This window comes from Coregonus lavaretus, assembly GCF_964263955.1.
Source record: "Coregonus lavaretus genome assembly, chromosome: 16".
In the NCBI taxonomy this organism is placed as follows: Eukaryota; Metazoa; Chordata; class Actinopteri; order Salmoniformes; family Salmonidae; genus Coregonus; species Coregonus lavaretus.
Genome location: NC_140003.1, coordinates 13,244,175 through 13,264,074, shown reverse-complemented (window position 1 = coordinate 13,264,074; position 19,900 = coordinate 13,244,175). Strand labels below are relative to the sequence as shown.

Sequence of the window (19,900 nt, the reverse complement as noted above, 5' to 3'; positions counted from 1 at the left end):
ATGGAGTGATGAATCATGCTTCACCATCTGGCAGTCAGATGGACAAAACTGGGTTTGGCGGATGCTAGAAAAACGCTACCTGCCCGAATGCATAATGCCAACGGTAAAGTTTGGTGGAGGAGGAATAATGGTCTGGGGCTTCTTTTCATGGTTCGGGCTAGGCCCCTTAGTTCCAGTGAAGGGAAATCTTAATGCTACAGCATACAATGACATTCCAGACGATTCTGTGCTTCCAACTTTGTGGCAACAGTTTGGAGAAGGCCATTTCCTGTTTCAGCATGACAATGCCCCCATGCACAAAGCAAGGTACATACAGAAATGGTTTGTCGAGGTCGGTGTGGAAGAACTTGACTGGCCTGCACAGAGCCCTGACCTCAACCCCATCAAACACCTTTGGGATGAATTGGAACGCCGACTGCGAGCCAGGCCTAATCGCCCAACATCAGTGCCCGACCTCACTAATGCTCTTGTGGCTGAATGGAAGCAAGTCCCTGCAGCAATGTTTCAACATCTAGTGGAAAGCCTTCCCAGAAGAGTGGAGGCTGTTCTAGCAGCAAAGAGGGGGAACCAACTCCATATTAATGCCCACGATTTTGGAATGAGATGTTCGACGAGCAGGAGTCCACATTCTTTTGGTCATGTAGTCTATGTATACATATATACAGTGCATTCGGAAAGTATTCAGACCCCATCCCTTTTCCACATTTTGTTACATTACATACATATTCTAAAATGGATTAAATCATCAATCTACACACAATACCCCATAATGACAAAGCGAAAACAGATTTAGCTTATTTACATAAGTATTCAGACCCTTTGCGATGAGACTCAAAATTGAGGTCAGGTGCATCCTGTTTCCATTGATCATCCTTGAGATATTTCTACAACTTGATTGGAGTCCACCTGTGGTCAATTCAATTGATTGGACATGATTTGGAAAGGCACACACCTGTCTATATAAGGTCCCACAGTTGACAGTGCATGTCAGAGCAAAAACCAAGCCATGAGGTTGAAGGAATTGTCCGGAGAGCTCAGAGACAGGATTGTGTCGAGGCACAGATCTGGGGAAGGGTACCAAAACATTTCTGCAGCATTGAAGGTCCCCAAGAACACAGTGGTCTCCGTCATTCTTAAATGGAAGAAGTTTGGAACCACCAAGACTCCTAGAGCTGGACGCCCAGCCAAACTGAGCAATCAGGGGAGAAGGGCCTTGGTCAGGGAGGTGACGGATGGTCACTCTGACTGAGCTCCGACGGTCACTCTGACTGAGCTCCAGAGTTCCTCTGTGGAGATGGGAGAACTTTCCAGAAGGACAACCATCTCTGCAGCACTCCACCAATCAGGCATTTATGATAGAGTGGCCAGACGGAAGCCACTCCTCAGTAAAAGGCACATGACAGCCTGCTTGGAGTTTGCCAAAAGGCACCTAAAGGACTCTCAGACCTTGAGAAACATGATTCTCTGGTCTGATGAAACCAAGATTGAACTCTTTGTCCAGAATGCCAAGCATCAGGTCTGGAGGAAACCTGGCACCATCCCTACGGTGAAGCATGGTGGTGGCAGCGTCATGCTGTGGGGATGTTTTTCAGCGGCAGGAACTAGGAGACTAGTCAGGATCAAGGGAAAGATGAACAGAGCAGTACAGAGAGACCCCTGATGAAAACCTGCTCCAGAGAGCTCATGACCTCAGACTGAGGCGAAGGTTCACCTTCCAACAGGACAACGACCCTAAGCACACAGCCAAGACAACGCAGGAGTGGCATTTGCAAAAACAATTAAAAACCTGTTTTTGCTTTCTCATTATGGGGTATTGTGTGTTGATTGATGAGGGGAAAAAACAATTTAATCAATTTTAGAATAAGGCTGTAACGTAACAAAATGTGGAAAAAGTCAAGGGGTCTGAATACTTTCCGAATGCACTGTAAGTATTGAAATATAGGCATAAGTGAGTTACGGTATTAAGACTAAACAGGATGCGCTCTAAGGCCTACAGCTCGATGGTGGTTATATAAGACTGCTATACTTAACCTACTAATGATAATGACATTACTTATTATTATAATTATGATCATAATAATAACAATAACGGGGGGCCAGTATGAAAAATAAAAAGATAATGTAAGTCGCTCTGGATAAGAGCGTCTGCTAAATGACTAAAAAAAATAAAAAATTAAAAAATTAACGAAAAATTAATAAAAATTTGAAAAATATAAAATAAAATAACAAGAAAATGGAGGGTTATTATTATTATTTTTTAATTATAAAATAATTGTTACTGCTAAAGAAATCTGCGTGCTCGTCATCCTCACCAGGGTCTTGACCTGACTGCAGTTTGGCATCGTAGCCGACTTCAGTGGTCAAATGCTCACTTTCTATGGCCACTGACACACTGGAGAAGTCTGCTCTTCATGGATAAATCCCGGTTTCAACTGTACCGGCCAGATGGCAGACAGTGTGTATGGTGTTGTGTGGGCGAGCGGTTTGCTGATGTCAACGTTGTGAACAGAGTGCCCCATGGTGGCGTGCGGTTATGGTATGGGTAGGCATAAGCTACGGACAATGAACACAATTGCATTTTATTGATGGCAATTTGAATACACAGAGATATTGTGACGAGATCCTGAGGTCCATTGTCGTGCCACTTCATGTTTCAGCATGATAATGCACGGCCCCGTGTCGCAAGGATCTGTACACAATTCCTGGAAGCTGAAAATGTCCCAGTTCTTCCATGGCCTGCATACTCACCAGACATGTCACCCATTGAGCGTGTTCCAGTTCCTGTCAATATGCAGCAACTTCGCACAGCCATTGAAGAGGAGTGGGACAACATTCCACAGGCCACAATCAACAGCCTAATCAACTCTATGCAAAGGAGATGTGTCACTTTGCAAGAGGCAAAAGGTGGTCACACCAGATACTGACTGGTTTTCTGATCCATGCGCCTACCTTTTTTTAAGGTATCTGTGACCAACAGATGCATATCTGCATTCCCAGTCAAGTGAAATCCAAAGGTTAGGGCCTAATGAATTTATTTCAATTGACTGATGTCCTTATATGAACTGTAACTCAGTAAAATATTTGAAATTGTTGCATGTTGTGTTTATATTTTTGCTCAGTGTATATAGTGCTATTTCTATTTCTTCTTTTTAAATTACCACTTTCATTTTTTTATTTCCCTTAGTCCTGCATGTTGGAGCTCGGAGGCTAAGATTTTCACTGTATCCTACAATCACACCTGCAACCCTGTACAGGTGACTATTCAACCTTCTGAATCTGAATCCTTTTCATTTAACTTTAAGTTCTGTCATTTTAATTCCATCTTCCATTGATTTTAGTTATCTCCTAATAACTAGCTACACAGAGGCTCTAGCTCTTTGACTGTAGCCTAGTGCCGGTGCGATGACTTGTGATTGGACGACAACAAGCTACACACTCCACTCTTGTGAAAAGAAATAGCACCTGCAGCATAAATTATCAAATGTTCTCTCTTTATTTACATTTACGTCATTTAGCAGACGCTCTTATCCAGAGCGACTTACAGTTAGTGAATACATATTTATTTATTTTATACTGGCCCCCCATGGGAAACGAACCCACAACCCTGGCGTTGCAAACGCCATGCTCTATCAACTGAGCTACATCCCTGCCGGCCATTCCCTCCCCTACCCTGGACGACGCTGGGCCAATTGTGCGCCGCCCATGAGTCTCCCGGTCGCGGCCGGCTGCAACAGAGCCTGGATTCGAACCAGGATCTCTAGTGGCACAGTTAGCACTGCGATGCAGTGCCTTAGACCACTGCGCCACTCAGGAGCTCATGTGAACCAGCTTTATGTGAACCCCGATGTAGAACAGGGGTGGGCAACTTTGATGGGGTGGGGGCCACAAAAAAACGGAACTCATCATGAGGGGCCGCAGTGGCTCGTGGTCATGGGCTGCACATGTTTACAATCACTGTATCCTACACATTCCGTTGTACTGTGGCCAAGTTCAGAGCCAGGTGGACCCACGCTAACACTAACTGTGGAAGGGGAGAGATCCTCTCCTACTCCTAATCCTAGATGCTAACTTTCCTCAAAGCTTGATTGCCATTAGGCCTAACATTTGAAGGGGGTGAATTTCTGAGGCATCCAGAGTTCTATTGAAGGGCAGACTGGGCTTAAAGTTAAAGGTAGAGAGCAATAGTTAGGATATATATAGGCTAGGCTATATTCCCTGTCCATAAATCTCCCTATGATATATGATCCTTAGGAGTTAATTAAATCAACGTGTGCCTCTTACAAGAACAAAGGGACAAAATCAACATTAAAAAACGATAAGCTTTAGGTGGAAAAAAATTGTGACCTTTAAGAAAAACTAAAGAGATAATATAAGATAATATGCCATTTAGCAGACTTACAGTCATGTGCGCATACATTTTTACGTATGGGTGGTCCCGGGGATCGAACCCACTACCCTGGCGTTACAAGCGCAATGCTCTACCAATTGAGCTACAGAGGACCACAGAGCATAGGCCTACACTACGGGTCAAAAGTTTTAGAACACCTACTCATTCAAGGGTTTTTCTTTATTTTTACTATTTTCTACATTGTAGAATAATAGTGAAGACATCAAAACTATGAAATAACACATAGAATTCAAGGCACACTTAACCAGCATGGCTACCACAGCATTCTGCAGCGATACGCCATCCCATCTGGTTTGGGCTTAGTGGGACTATCATTTGTTTTTTAACAGGACAATGACCCAACACACCTCCAGGCTGTGTAGGGGCTATTCTACCAAGAAGGAGAGTGATGGAGTGCTGCATCAGATGGCCTGGCCTCCACAATCCCCCAACCTCAACCAAATTGAGATGGTCGGACCGCAGAGTGAAGGAAAAGCAGCCAACAAGTGCTCAGCATATGTGGGAACTCCTTCAAGACTGTTGGAAAAGCGTTCCAGGTGAAGCTGGTTGAGAGAATGCCAAGAGTGTGCAAAGCTGTCATCAAGGCAAAGGGTGCTATTTGAAGAATCTCAAATATAAAATATATTTTGATTTGTTTAACACTTTTTGGGTTACTACATGATTCCATATGTGTTATTTAATAGTTTTGATGTCTTCACTATTATTCTACAGTGTAGAAAATAGTAAAAATAAAGAAAAACCCTTGAATGAGTAGGTGTTCTAAAACTTTTGACTGGTAGTGTACATGCATGCAACATACAGGATGGCTAGGCACCCTCAATTTGATAAGCCAGTTGACTACCAACCAACCCATAACATTTAGAAGTTGGGGTATTATCTTCTTTGGGCAAAGCCCCTGAAAAGGGCCTCTCTCTAGCAGAGCAGTGCTGCCAAAGACCTACTGTGGCTGTCAGGCCTTTGTGGACACACTGAATTGAGGGGCAGACACTCAATATTCACATTTGTTCTGAGGCACCGCAAAGCAAGCACCATTCCCAGAGCCACAGCCACGACTAGGCATATGGTAGAGATTCCCAGGGACCACCACCAGTCAAATATATAGGCTAGAGGGGGGAGGTACTGGGAATTCACATTCACATTGACACACATAGGCCTTTATAGACTACACATGCTCCCATTGTTCAAAATATCAGGCTTAGGCCTAATTGTAAAAATGTAAGAGGTTCTGGGCATGTCTAATCCGTGTTTGAACTGCAATTAATTACTTTTTAGGAAATGATGTGCAGAATTGCCTCACCTGTTGTACATCGCCCGTATCACCTTATAAGTAGGCCTAGTAGTCACCTTTGGTGTAAACCAAGCTTAATCTAAGGGACGATCCTCCATTCTATGATCCTATGACCCAATAGAAAAGTATCCTTTCAGCTCGCAAAAATTGGATACCAGATGGGTTGAAGTTATCATGTTGTAGCCTTTTCACGGGTCTCTCTTAATGGAGTTCACCACATACAGGTTGAGGGGAAGAAAGGAAAGTCTCACCTGCACAATGGCAAGGGCTGACATGTGCTTAATGGGGCCATCTATAGCGGTTATCCAAGACGCTGGACTATATATATGGAACGGAAGTAGGATTGTTTTCCTGATTGCCTTTGGGGCTTGTGCCATCGACACACAGGCCTGTTTGAGTGTGGAGCTGCTTTGTACTCTGTGAGATGTCAGACAATGAAGAGAGCAACCTTCAGCATGACTTCCCCTGCAGCCTGCGGTCAGTTTTTTATTTACTGCTCTCCTGTTAATGGCCATCGCCACAGCCTTTTCATCCACTGATTCTACATGAATGATTCCTCTAAATTTTCCCCACCGCTGTTGTCATAGCGACAGTCGAAATTCACACCAGGCAGTCTATGACCTTTCAGTCATCTGAGAAAATAGACACTTTGCCAATAACAGTTTGTCAGATAAAGAATGCCTCTATGAAATGAGTTTTTATTTGGGGGAGATTGGGCAAATGTTCATTTCCAGCCTACATTTGACAGGTTAAATATGATGGCCGTTATATTACTACCCATTTATACAGAAGGAGGAAATAGGATGTTCTGAATTCAAAGCTCACTGAAACAATGAGAAGTGAACAACACAATCCTAAACCCTGGAAGAGGAAGTGAAGGAGCAGGTATGGAAGAATGGGTGGCTGCTGTCTCAGGCATTGTGCACAATGTCTGCCCTTCACACTGGAAGTCTATGTTATGAAAGGAGGAAATGACAATGAGAAATCCTTTTTTACATACCCAGTCCACCAGTCAAATTCCACTATGATTCATGCATGTCCCAGCTCTAAAATACAGCCAATGCTGTGCTGTCCACCCATATGAGAGGAAGGAGTGTGGGTCTGGCTGGCTGAGATTTACAACACAACTAAGCTATTTTATTCCTGTCAAATTTCCTGAAAGTGCCCCTTTAGGAAACAAGTTGTTGACATTGTTTAAGGCAGTATCAATTAAGTTGTTAATTAACTCTTCACTGGCCATATTTGCTTCCTTCTTGTACCGCAAAGGCAATGTTATACTAATACTATACTAGCATTTGGGTTAACAAAGTTAATGTGGTTAGACCTTTGAAGTAGCCTACACAACCCTGTCACATGGAGAGGTCTGACATCCATGTGTTTTTCATGCCTGCATAGGCTAATTCAAGTTGTGTGCAAACTTTTTCTGCCCCGCAGATTGCACACAGGTCACACTATGACCATGATAGGACGCATCCATCTTAAAGCCACACGACTGGTGGTGTAATGGGAGGATTTAGGCTAGAACTGTTATAGTACAAATAGTTTAACTGTAGGAGTTCCTACCTGGCGTCACTTATGTGCATGCCTATGTAAAGTAGTTTACCTGGGAAATAAATACGCTTGGAGCAGTGTGTTCTTATAGACAGGTTGGTTGTTTAGCAACAAAACTGATGTGTGCACAACTATGGGGCAAAACAGACAAGTTGGCTTAGATTGTTGATAACGTGTAAACTATATTTAGTCTCCAATTTAATTGAAAACATAATAAAGTTGAACAATGAGCACTTGTCTCTGAAATATACTGTTACATTTGTTGGTTAGCTAGCTAGGTAGCAATTTTTTTGCCATATTAGCATAGACATGACATCAGTCAAAACACCAAAACAAGACATGGTATCAAGAACAAGATCAAATGAGCTGAAACGAGCCACTTCTGATTCACCACATGGCAGTTTCTTGTCATTGTTGCTAGTTATCTGGCCATACAGAACCATAACAACACAAGGCCTTCTGCCCCTTTTGAAGTGCGCTCATCGTTTTCGTGACATTGTCAGCTAACCCGTCTATAAACTTTGGAAGATGCTGGGAAAATAGCCTGACATTCTCTGGGATCGTATGATTATTCACCTTGCCTTTAGGGCAAAAATTAGGTCATGCTGTCACAAGCAGATTCAAATACAATTTACAGCAGTGACTAGGGGCATGTAACCCAATTTTCTTCTAGAATGAATGTCCACATGGCTTATGTTGAAATTGAAAAAGATGACAGGCCTAATCTGCTCATTAGCGAGCTCGTATTTTACCCAAGAGGAGAACTGCTATTAAAATGACAGTTTCACTTTTCAGATCATTTTGAGAGAAAGCTGACTCCATACTGCTAATGTGATTTTTGAGGCATGAACTTTCACCTTGAAATTGCCACTGCCTAGTCCGCAGTCAAGAGTGTGAGAAACTTGTTTTTATGCCCTATCCAAGCTTCCCAACATCAATGAAGAGTTGAGACATGTTTTTGAAGGCGATCATTCCTCAGAATTTACAGTTGTACCTGGGGCTGTGGAGTCAACTTGACATGTCTATCCTTTAGACATTGGCAGACACGACATTGCTCATCCCTCCCTTACCCAATAGGCTACACCTCACCTCGTTCATGAGTTAAACAACATTACCCTACACATGGCCTCCACAGAAAAACACGTTTCACATCAGAGATTACTATCTCTCTTCATGAGGAGCCAAAGTGTTTCAAAAAAGATCTGCCTCAAATATCAGTAGTGAGCTCATGAAGGCTTAGTTCACATATATCTTGATCTTGTAAACTGATCTGATTGAGAGGATGATATCTAGCTATGAGTTACTAGTTGCCAGCTTCAGCCTGCCCACATCTATTTAAAATCTTTATCAGGTTTATTTTATTGAACATCAGGGGGACTCCTTAAATCCTCCACTCGAGTAGGAACACTCCCAAACCGAACAAACAACTCTCCCCTATGTCTATGGGATCATAAAAACCTGGACAAAACCACTGATTCCTCAGAATTCCAATCCTTTCCTACTAATGGAAAGGATTGGAATTCCAATCCTTTCCTACTCACCGTTCAAATGTTCAAAATACAAGTGCATAGGTCTGCGGACCCAAAACCGATCCAAATGTAGCAAGCATTGGTCAGAAAATCGATTCAAATGTTACGAATCACTGGTTCACTAATTTCTTGCTCATATTACATTCTACCTTCCGAAAATACCTCTCATCTTTTGTGACAACTGATGTGTCCTCTCCTTCAGTGTCGAACTGCATGTAACTGTGTTGACAGTCACTGATCTATAAGTCATTTTGCATGCCGAACAACTCCAGGCAATATCAGTAGCCTAGTCAAACTGCGCACTGTGCCCAGCTTCGCACGCTGACCAACGTGAGGTAGGCGGCCTGTTCCTGATCTTGCACATCTGCCCTGCACCTTCAGCATTTAAATGCTAAAATGGCTTGCGTGATATTATGCTTTATTAGTTGAATGACAATCTATGTAATTTCAGGGTAGGGATGGGCATTTAAAATGATTTGAATAATATCATGAAATTTTTTGGGATATCCGGATAGTCCAAATACATGTGATAGTCGAAATACATGTGTTTTAAAAAAGTTTTTTGGGGCTTCAATGGAGACTTGATTGCATGAATTAGTGGGTAAGAGCGTTGTGCCAGTAACCGAAAGGTCGCTGGTTCTAATCCCCGAGCCAACTAGGTGAAAAATCTGTCGATGTGCCCTTGAGCAAGGCACTTAACCCTAATTGCTCCTGTAAGTCGCTCTGGATAAGAGCGTCTGCTAAATGACTAAAAATAAAAATAAATAAAAAAATAATGAAGAGAACGCTGATGCGCTCTGCTTGTTTCAGCAGAAGGGTGGGGGAGGGGCGGGAGTGGAGTAGGGGCCGGTGTGTGTGTGTAACAGTCTGTGTGTGTGGCACACAGGGAGAGAGAGAAAGTTGAAAGAAAGTAGCCAAACTGACTCGACTAGTTAGTTAAGTTTGTCTATCAAACCATCTGGTAGTGCCTGTCTTGACTACATCAAATCGTTGCAAAGAAGCTAGCTAGAAAAAGTAGCCAGCTAAGTTAGCCAGCTAGCTAGCTAAAGTAGCAAGGCTAATTGAGGCTATTTTGCTGTGCTCCCTCCCGTCCTTGTCTACAACAACTCCAAACAACAGCCTACCGGTTGGTTGATCATTGTAGCCTACTTCTCATTTAGCCAACTTACTTCCCAAAAATGTATTTATTTTTGTATTGATTAGAAATCTCCCACTTCACTTGCTACACATGGAGCCTCTGACTGTAGAGCCGTTCTGATTGACCGACAATAACAACAAGCTACAATAACAACAAGCTACACGCTCATAAAAACTGTCATAAAATGGTTGTTTTATTAAAAAGTTTAATGTAATGGTCTATCCTTGTAGGCTATGTAGCAATGTCAAAGATAATTTTATTACATTTTAGAACTTTTCATTGTTCAAATAGCCTATTATTTTTCTTCTCAAAAATGAATACTCTCTTAAGTAATCGAATACTAACCTCTATTTGGATATTCGAATAACCGTGCCCATCCCTTTTTCAGCAGTTGCATTAATGCAGGATTCTGCTAAAATATCTTTCTGCATTTTGTAAAAGAAGATCTAAAATGCTTCTTATTGCAAATTCTGCTCGGCTTTAGTAAGGGTTCAATGCAAATCATGAATTTAAAAGGACTCATTTCGTACTTCAGTTGAACTTCACTCCGATGAAATAGCTTTGCTCTTGTCATTGGATCACAAGACAGCTGATGTGTAGGCTACTTTTCTCCGGTGTAGTTTTTCTCCGGTAGCAGATTAAAATGCAAAATTAACTTCTGGCAAAACATTAGGAAATGTAGCTGGCTACATTCTTACTATAATAAACATTAGAAATAAGATGGCCATGCATAATTTTTGCAAAAAAAATTTACTTATTTCATTGTAAGCTAAAGGACTTAGTGCCTTCAGAAAGTATTCATACCCCTTGACCTATTCCACATTTAGTTGTGTTACAGCCTAAATTAAAAATGGATAAAATGTATGAATTGTCTCTCACCCATCTACACACAATACCCCATTATGAAAAAGTGAAAACATGTTTTTAGAACTGTATTAAAAATAAAATACAGAAATATCTCATTTACATAAGTATTCACACCCCTGAGTCAATACATTGTAGAAGTACCTTTGACAGAGATTACAGCTGTGAGTCTTTCTGGGTAAGTCTCTAAGAGCTTTCCAAACTTGGATTGTGCAACATTTGCCCATTATTCTTTTCAAAATTTTTCAAGCTCTGTCAAATTGGTTGTTGATCATTGCTAGACAACCATTTTCAGGTCTTGCCATAGATTTTCAAGTGGATTTAAGTCAAAACTGTAACTCAGCCACTCAGGAACATTCACTGTCTTCTTGGTAAGCAACTCCAGTGAAGATTTGGCCTTGTGTTTTAGGTTATTGTCCTGCTGTAAGGTGAATTCATCTCCCAGTGTCTGGTGGAAAGCATACTGAACTAGGATTTCCTCTAGGATTTTGCCTGTGCTTAGCTCCATTCCATGAATTTTTTATCCTGAAAAACTCCATAGTCCTTAATGATTACAATCATTTGGATTCGAATTGAAATGAAAAAAAGAACTTGTTTCAAAAAATTCTAAAAACTAAATAACGGAAAAGTGGTGTGTGCATATGTTTTCACCCCCTTTGCTATGAAGCCCCTAAATAAGATCTGGTGCAACCAATTACCTTCAGAAGTCACATAATTAGTTAAATAAAGTCCACCTGTGTGCAATCTAAGTGTCACATGATCTCAGTATATATACACCTGTTCTGAAAGGCCCCAGAGTCTGCAACACCACTAAGCAAGGGGCACCACCAAGCAAGCGGCACCATGAAGACCAAGGAGCTCTCCAAACAGGTCAGATCAGGGTTGGGTTATAAAAAAGTATTAGAAACTTTGAACATCCCACGGAGCATCATTAAATCCATTATAAAAAAATTGAAAGAATATGGCACCATAACAAACCTCCCAAGAGAGGGCCGCCCACCAAAACCCACGGACCAGGCAAGGAGGGCATTAATCAGAGGCAACACAGAGACCAAAGATAACCCTGAAGGAACTGCAAAGCTCCACAGCGGAGATTGGAGTATCTGTCCATAGGACCACTTTAAGATGTACACTCCACAGAGCTGGGCTTTACAGAAGAGTGGCCAGAAAAAAGCCATTGCTTAAAGAAAAAAATAAGCAAACACGTTTGGTGTTGCCCAAAAGGCATGTGGGAGACTCCCCAAACATATGGAAGAAGGTACTCTGGTCAGATGAGACTAAAATTGAGCTTTTTGGCCATCAAGGAAAACGGCGCAAACCCAACACCTCTCATCACCCAGAGAAAACCATCCCCACAGTGAAGCATGGTGGTGGCAGCATCATGCTGTGGGGATGTTTTTAATCGGCAGGGACTGGGAAACTGGTCAGAATTGAAGGAATGATGGATGGCGCTAAATACAGGAAATTCTTGAGGGAAACCTGTTTCAGTCTTCCATAGATTTGAGACTGGGACGGAGGTTCACCTTCCAGCAGGACAATGACCCTAAGCATACTGCTAAAGCAACACTCGAGTGGTTTAAGGGGAAACATTTAAATGTATTGGAATGGCCTAGTCAAAGCCCAGACCTCAATCCAATTGAGAATCTGTGGTATGACTTAAAGATCGCTGTACACCAGCGGAACCCATCCAACTTGAAGGAGCTGGAGCAGTTTTATCTTGAAGAATGGGCAAAAATCCCAGTGGCTAGATGTGCCAAGCTTATAGAGACATACCCCAAGAGACTTGCAGCTGTAATTGCTGCAAAAGGTGGCTCTACAAAGTATTGACTTTGAGGGGGTGAATAGTTATTCACGCTCAATTTTTCTGTTTCTTTGTCTTATTTCTTGTTTGTTTCACCCCAAAAAATATTTTGCATCTTCAAAATGGTAGGCATGTTGTGTAAATCAAATGATACAAACCCCAAAAAATCAATTTTAATTCCCGGTTGTAAGGCAACAAAATAGGAAAAATGCCAAGGGGGGTGAATACTTTCGCAAGCCAATGTATATGAAGAGTAGTACTCAGTATTGTTTTGTATTGGACTTGCCCCAAACATACAGTGCATTCGGAAAGTATTCAGACCCGTTGACATTTTCCACATTTTGTTATGTTACAGCCTTATTCTAAAATCTATTAAATAATTTTTTCCCACATATCAATCTACACACAATACCCCATAATGACAAAGCGAAAACAGGTTTTTAGAAATGTTTGCTAATTTATTATAAATAAAATACAGAAATAACGTATTTACTTAAGTATTCAGACCCTTTGATATGAGACTCAAAATTGAGCTCAGGTGCATCCTGTTTCCATTGATCATCCTTGAGATGTTTCTACAACTTGATTGGAGTCCACCTGTGGTAAATTCAATTGATTGGACATGATTTGAAAAAGCACACACCTTTCTATATAAGGTCACACAGTTGACAGTGCATGTCAGAGCAAAAATCAAGCCATGAGGTCGAATAAATTGTCCGTAGAGCTCCGAGACAAGATTGTGTCGAGGCACTGATGTGGGGAAGGGTACCAAACAATTTCTGCAGCATTGAAGGTCCCCTAGAACACAGTGGCCTCCATCATTCTTAAATGGAAGAAGTTTGGAACCACCATGACTCTTCCTAGAGCTGGCCGCCCGGCCAAACTGAGCAATCGGAGGAGACGGGCCTTGGTCAGGGAGGTGACCAAGAACCCGATGGCCACTCTCACAGAGCTCCAGAGTTCCTCTGTGGAGATGGGAGAAACTTCCAGAAGGACAACCATCTTTGCAGCACTCCACCAATCAGGCCTTAATGGTTGAGTGGACAGATGGAAGCCAGGTTCACCTTCCAACAGGACAACAACCCCAAGCACACAGCCAAGACAACGGAGGAGTGGCTTCGGGTCAAGTCTCTGAACGTCCTTGAGTGGCCCAGCCAGAGACCGGACTTGAACCCGATTGAATATCTCTGGAGAGACCTGAAAATAGCTGTGCAGCGGCGCTCCCCATCCAACCTGACAGAGCTTGAGAGAATATGCAGAGAAGAATGGGAAAAACTCCCCAAATACTGGTGTGCGAAGCTTGTAGCATCATACCCAAGAATACTCTAGACTGTAATTGCTGCCAAAGGTGCTTCAACAAAGTATTGAGTAAATGTACTAAATACTTACGTAAATTTGATATTTCAGTGCAAAAATGTCTGAAAACCTGTTTTTGCTTTGTCATTATGGGGTATTGTGTGTAGATTGATGAGGACATTTTAAAAATATATCAATTTTAGAATAAGGCTGTAACGTAACAAAATGTGAAAAAAGCAAAGGGGTCTGAATACTTTCCGAATGCACTGTAACATTTTATATTCAGGACAGTATTACTTTAGTGCCTTGTTGCAAACCTGATGCATGTTTTGAATATTGTTATTCTGTACAGGCTTCCTTCTTTTCACTCTGTCAATTAGGTTACTATTGTGGAGTAACTACAATGTTGTTGATCCATCCTCAGTTTTTTCCTATTACAGCCATGAAACTCTTTTTTTTACCCATCTTCCAATAAGTGCCCTTCTTTGCGAGGCATTGGAAAACCTCCCTGGTCTTTGTGGTTGAATCTGTGTATTAAATTCCTTGCCCGATTGAGGGACCTTACATATAATTGTATGTGTGGGGTACAGAGATTAGTCATTCAAAAATCATGTTAAACACTATTACTGCACACAGAATGAGTCCATGCAACTTGTTATGTGACTTGTTAAGCAACGTTTTACTCCTGCACTTATTTAAGCTTGCCATAACAAAGGGGTTGAATACTTATTGACTCAAGATATTTCAGCTTTTCATTTTTTATCTAATTTAATTTAATCCATTTAAAATTCAGCCTGTAACACAACAAAATGTGGAAAAGGTCAAGGGGTGTGAATACTTTCTGTGGTTGCTAGCAATAGCTTTTCACTTCTGTCATATGAAGAAAATGATTTAATGCCGAATGTGTTGCACTAATGTATTTTCTGTGAAGGAAAACTATAGTTGCACGCCCCATTACACTCTATTGAAGCAAAAAATACACTGTTGCCTTTCAACATAAAACGCAGGTGAAATGGTTTAAAGAGCAGATTTTTTTAAGGTCTGCGCTTTGAAAATGCAAATTTATGAAAGCTAATGCGACCCGTGGATTTGCTATGTTATTGTTACCTATGCGCTGTTGAAAATTGTGTTTTACCGGAATAAAAATAAGCTACCGGAGACACAACTCTCATCTGTCTATACCTGCTGAAAAAGGGTTAGAATAGGTTATATTTTGATTGTTTAGGTTCAGCAATAGTTTTGGTAGTTTTGCTTTAAACAATTCAGTGTATATGGAAGAAAAAAAACATTTACAGGGTAAAGTTGAACATTTCATAATGAGGACAGCAATCACTTTGAGAGGTGCACTGCATGGTCGAAGCGAGAGGAGATGAGAAGATCACTCCGTGATTTTGAGATGGGGTGAAATCCAAAGTTGTGCTATATATTCATTGGCTATGTCATACTAATTTCTAAATGATAATTATTCATACATTACTTGCTCAAACACTTAATCTCCAAAAATGACAAGTTAATTAGTGGGTGATGGTGATTTTACGAAACGAAGTGGGGGCACAAAAAACATAGACTACATTGCCCCCCCCCCCCCCAATCTGATAGTGGTAGTGGGGGTGGGAGATGCATACAGCACAATTTTCAACAACACATTGATGACAACAACCTATCAAATTACATAGGTAGTCACTCAAGTAATAAAGCCTACTATCATGCAAGCCATTTTAGCATTTAAATGCTGAAGATGCCACGCAGATGTGCAAGATCAGGAACAGCCTACCTGCCGTTGGTTAGCGCGCGAAGCTGGGCACAGTGCGCAGTTTGACTAGGCTACTGATATTGCCTGGGGTTGTTCGGCATGCAAAATTACTTGTAAATCAATGATTGTCAACATAGTTACATGCTTAGTTCGACACTGAAGGAGAGGACGCATCAGTAGAAAGTAATATGAGCAAAACATTTTAGTGAATTGGCAATTCGTAACGTTTGAATCCATTTTCTGACTGATGAATGCTACATTTGGATCGTTTTGGGGTCCACATCTTAAACAGCCGTATCTTAAACATTTGAATCGGGGACGGATGCCCTAACCCTTAACCTAACCATAACCCTAACATCTAACCCTAATTCAAACCCTAACCCTAAGTCTAAAATAGCCTTTTACCTTGTGGGGACCGGTGAAATGTCCTCACTTCTCGTCCCCACAAGGATAGTAAAACCAAAACACACACACACACACACACAGACACAGATACCAGGGTTTCCGTTAGGAAAATTTGTGTTGATTAACTATTATTTCTTCACATTAGAAGTGCAGCAATGCGCAAAAGGCAGTAGGCTACGTGTGAATGTTCGTTCAATAATGCAATTAGTGGGAAAGCACCGTTAGCAAAAGTGCACCCACATGCAAGCAGTTTCATGTGACAAAGATTAAAATATCCATTCGAAATTTGAAAGAGGGGAGATCTAAAGATGCAACAACTAGCATGGGATGCTAATATGACTAGGACTGTGCCTTCGGCTATTGGACAATGAAAGAAAGTTGATTTGAAAACCAATAGATCATGAGAGAAATAGGCTACTGGTTTCAACGGCATATGGAAGTCTTTATAAAATAATTGCCTCCATGTTTCTATGGTCGGATTTTACTTTGAAGCAATGTAAGACATGCATCATAATATGAAGTAAAACTTTCAGGTTTCAAACAATTAAAGGGTAGGCCAAGGTAGCATAAATGTAACCACATGTAACATATGGAATTGCATTAGTATACAAATCAAAAGTCCCAATGCAAAGTTACAACTCACTTTTCTATTTTTTTTTTGTTATTACATACAACCGATCAGAATTATGAAGAATGACGAAGACATGTCGGAAAAAAATGTATATGGAGGACGCGCCAAATTTTTGGAAATACATAACGCTATCTAGCTAACAAGATATCAAAGAATGTTAGCTATATGCAGTTATCTTAGCCAGCAAGCTAGGCAGCAAGCTAACGTCAGCTATTTAGCCAACTAGCTATTAGCCTAGCCAACCACCACGGTTATGGTCGGCAAGCTAGAGCCTAACTAGTGGAGACCAGTTAGAACACAGCTAACACAACTAAAAAAGAACCACACATCAAAAGTGGAGAGAGCAGAGACTTACAGATTGATGGAAAACTTTTAAAAGCGTGCAGGCTGGGTTAGCTACCAAAGCCAGGGGGAGGCGGGCGCTTCACCAGCCAACGGAGAGTCAGTGTAATCTAAAATAGATAGATTCCAGATGTCAGTCAGCTAGCACGCTAGCACAAAGCCAAGGTGGGAAAAGTTACAAAACTCCCGTAGCCTACATCACAGAGAACATGACAAAAAGTTGACAAAACAAAAAGGAGATCAGACGAGGTACTAAAAAATTAGAGCAAGCATGTGTAATTTTCTCTTTCGTTTTGAGCCCACGGCAAGAAGGCACCATATGAACTGATACAAAAAACAACACTGGAATCAACACTTCGAGTTTTTCAATTTAAATCCATGCCACCAACAGAATGCTATATATATACACTGCTCAAAAAAATAAAGGGAACACTAAAATAACACATCCTAGATCTGAATGAATGAAATAATCTTATTAAATACATAGTTGAATGTGATGACAAAATCACACAAAAATGATCAATGGAAATCAAATTTATCAACCCATGGAGGTCTGGATTTGGAGTCACACTCAAAATTAAAGTGGAAAACCACACTACAGGCTGATCCAACTTTGATGTAATGTCCTTAAAACAAGTCAAAATGAGGCTCAGTAGTGTGTGTGGCCTCCACGTGCCTGTATGACCTCCCTACAACGCCTGGGCATGCTCCTGATGAGGTGGCGGATGGTCTCCTGAGGGATCTCCTCCCAGACCTGGACTAAAGCATCCGCCAACTCCTGGACAGTCTGTGGTGCAACGTGGCGTTGGTGGATGGAGCGAGACATGATGTCCCAGATGTGCTCAATTGGATTCAGGTCTGGGGAACGGGCGGGCCAGTCCATAGCATCAATGCCTTCCTCTTGCAGGAACTGCTGACACACTCCAGCCACATGAGGTCTAGCATTGTCTTGCATTAGGAGGAACCCAGGGCCAACCGCACCATCATATGGTCTCACAAGGGGTCTGAGGATCTCATCTCGGTACCTAATGGCAGTCAGGCTACCTCTGGCGAGCACATGGAGGGCTGTGCGGCCCCCCAAAGAAATGCACCCCACACCATGACTGACCCACCGCCAAACCGGTCATGCTGGAGGATGTTGCAGGCAGCAGAACGTTCTCCACGGCGTAAGCACAACCCCCACCTGTGGACGTCGGGCCCTCATACCACCCTCATGGAGTCTGTTTCTGACCGTTTGAGCAGACACATGCACATTTGTGGCCTGCTGGAGGTCATTTTGCAGGGCTCTGGCAGTGCTCCTCCTGCTCCTCCTTGCACAAAGGCGGAGGTAGCGGTCCTGCTGCTGGGTTGTTGCCCTCCTACGGCCTCCTCCACGTCTCCTGATGTACTGGCCTGTCTCCTGGTAGCGCCTCCATGCTCTGGACACTACGCTGACAGACACAGCAAACCTTCTTGCCACAGCTCGCATTCATGTGCCATCCTGGATGAGCTGCACTACCTGAGCCACTTGTGTGGGTTGTAGACTCCGTCTCATGCTACCACTAGAGTGAAAGCACCGCCAGCATTCCAAAGTGACCAAAACATCAGCCAGGAAGCATAGGAACTGAGAAGTAGTCTGTGGTCACCACCTGCAAAACCAGTCCTTTATTGGGGGTGTCTTGCTAATTGTCTATAATTTCCACCTGTTGTCTATTCCATTTGCACAACAGCATGTGAAATGTATTGTCAATCACTGTTGCTTCCTAAGTGGACAGTTTGATTTCACAGAAGTGTGATTGACTTGGAGTTACATTGTGTTGTTTAAGTGTTCCCTTAATTTTTTTGAGCAGTGTATATATATATATATGCAGTTGAAGTCGGAAGTTTACATACACCTTAGCCAAATACATTTAAACTCAGTTTTTCACAATTCCTGACATTTAATCCTAGTAAAAATTCTCTGTTTTAGGTCAGTTAGGATCACCACTTTATTTTAAGAATGTGAAATGTCAGAATAATAGTAGAGAGAATTACTTATTTCAGCTTTTATTTATTTCATCACATTCCCAGTGGGTAAGAAGTTTACATGCACTCAATTAGTATTTGGTAGCATTGCCTTTAAATTGTTTAACTTGGGTAAAATGTTTCGGGTAGCCTTCCACAAGCTTCCCACAATAAGTTGGGTGAATTTTGGCCCATTCCTCCTGACAGAGCTGGTGTAACTGAGTCAGGTTTGTAGGCCTCCTTGCTCGCACACGCTTTTTCAGTTCTGCCCAGACATTTTCTATAGGATTGAGGTCAGGGCTTTGTGATGGCCACTCCAATACCTTGACTTTGTTGTCCACAACTTTGGAAGTATGCTTGGGGTCATTGTCCATTTGGAAGACCCATTAGCGACCAAGCTTTAACTTCCTGACTGATGTCTTGAGATGTTGCTTCAATATATCCACATCATTTTCCTTCCTGATGATGCCATCTATTTTGTGAAGCGCACCAGTCCCTCTTGCAGCAAAGCACCCCCACAGCATGATGCTGCCACCCCTGTCCTTCACGGTTGGGATGGTGTTCTTCGGCTTGCAAGCTACCCCCTTTTTCCTCCAAACATAAAGATGGTCATTATGGCCAACCAGTTCTATTTTTGTTACATCAGACCAGAGGACATTTCTTCAAAAAGTACAATCTTCGTCCCCATGTGCAGTTGCAAACCATAGTCTGGCTTTTTTATGGTGGTTTTGGAGCAGTGGCTTCTTCCTTGCTGAGCGGCCTTTCAGGTTATGTCGATATAGGACTTGTTTTACTGTGGATATAGATACTTTTGTAGCGGTTTCCTCCAGCATCTTCAAATTGGAGGTGTACCTGTGCAGTCCTTTGCTGTTGTTCTGGGATTGATATGCACTTTTCACACCAAAGTACGT

At 42.0% G+C, this 19,900-nt stretch overlaps 1 protein-coding gene across 1 annotated transcript in view; it reads right to left on the bottom strand.

Moving 5' to 3' along the window:
* LOC311144136 (protein TANC1-like) overlaps positions 1-19,900 on the bottom strand; it is a 294,875-nt gene that overhangs the window by 256,190 nt on the left and 18,785 nt on the right. Inside the window, exon 2 of the mRNA XM_084180127.1 lies at positions 17,020-17,116. The gene's annotated coding sequence lies outside the window, so the exon portion shown is untranslated. The remainder of the gene's footprint in view (positions 1-17,019; positions 17,117-19,900) is intronic.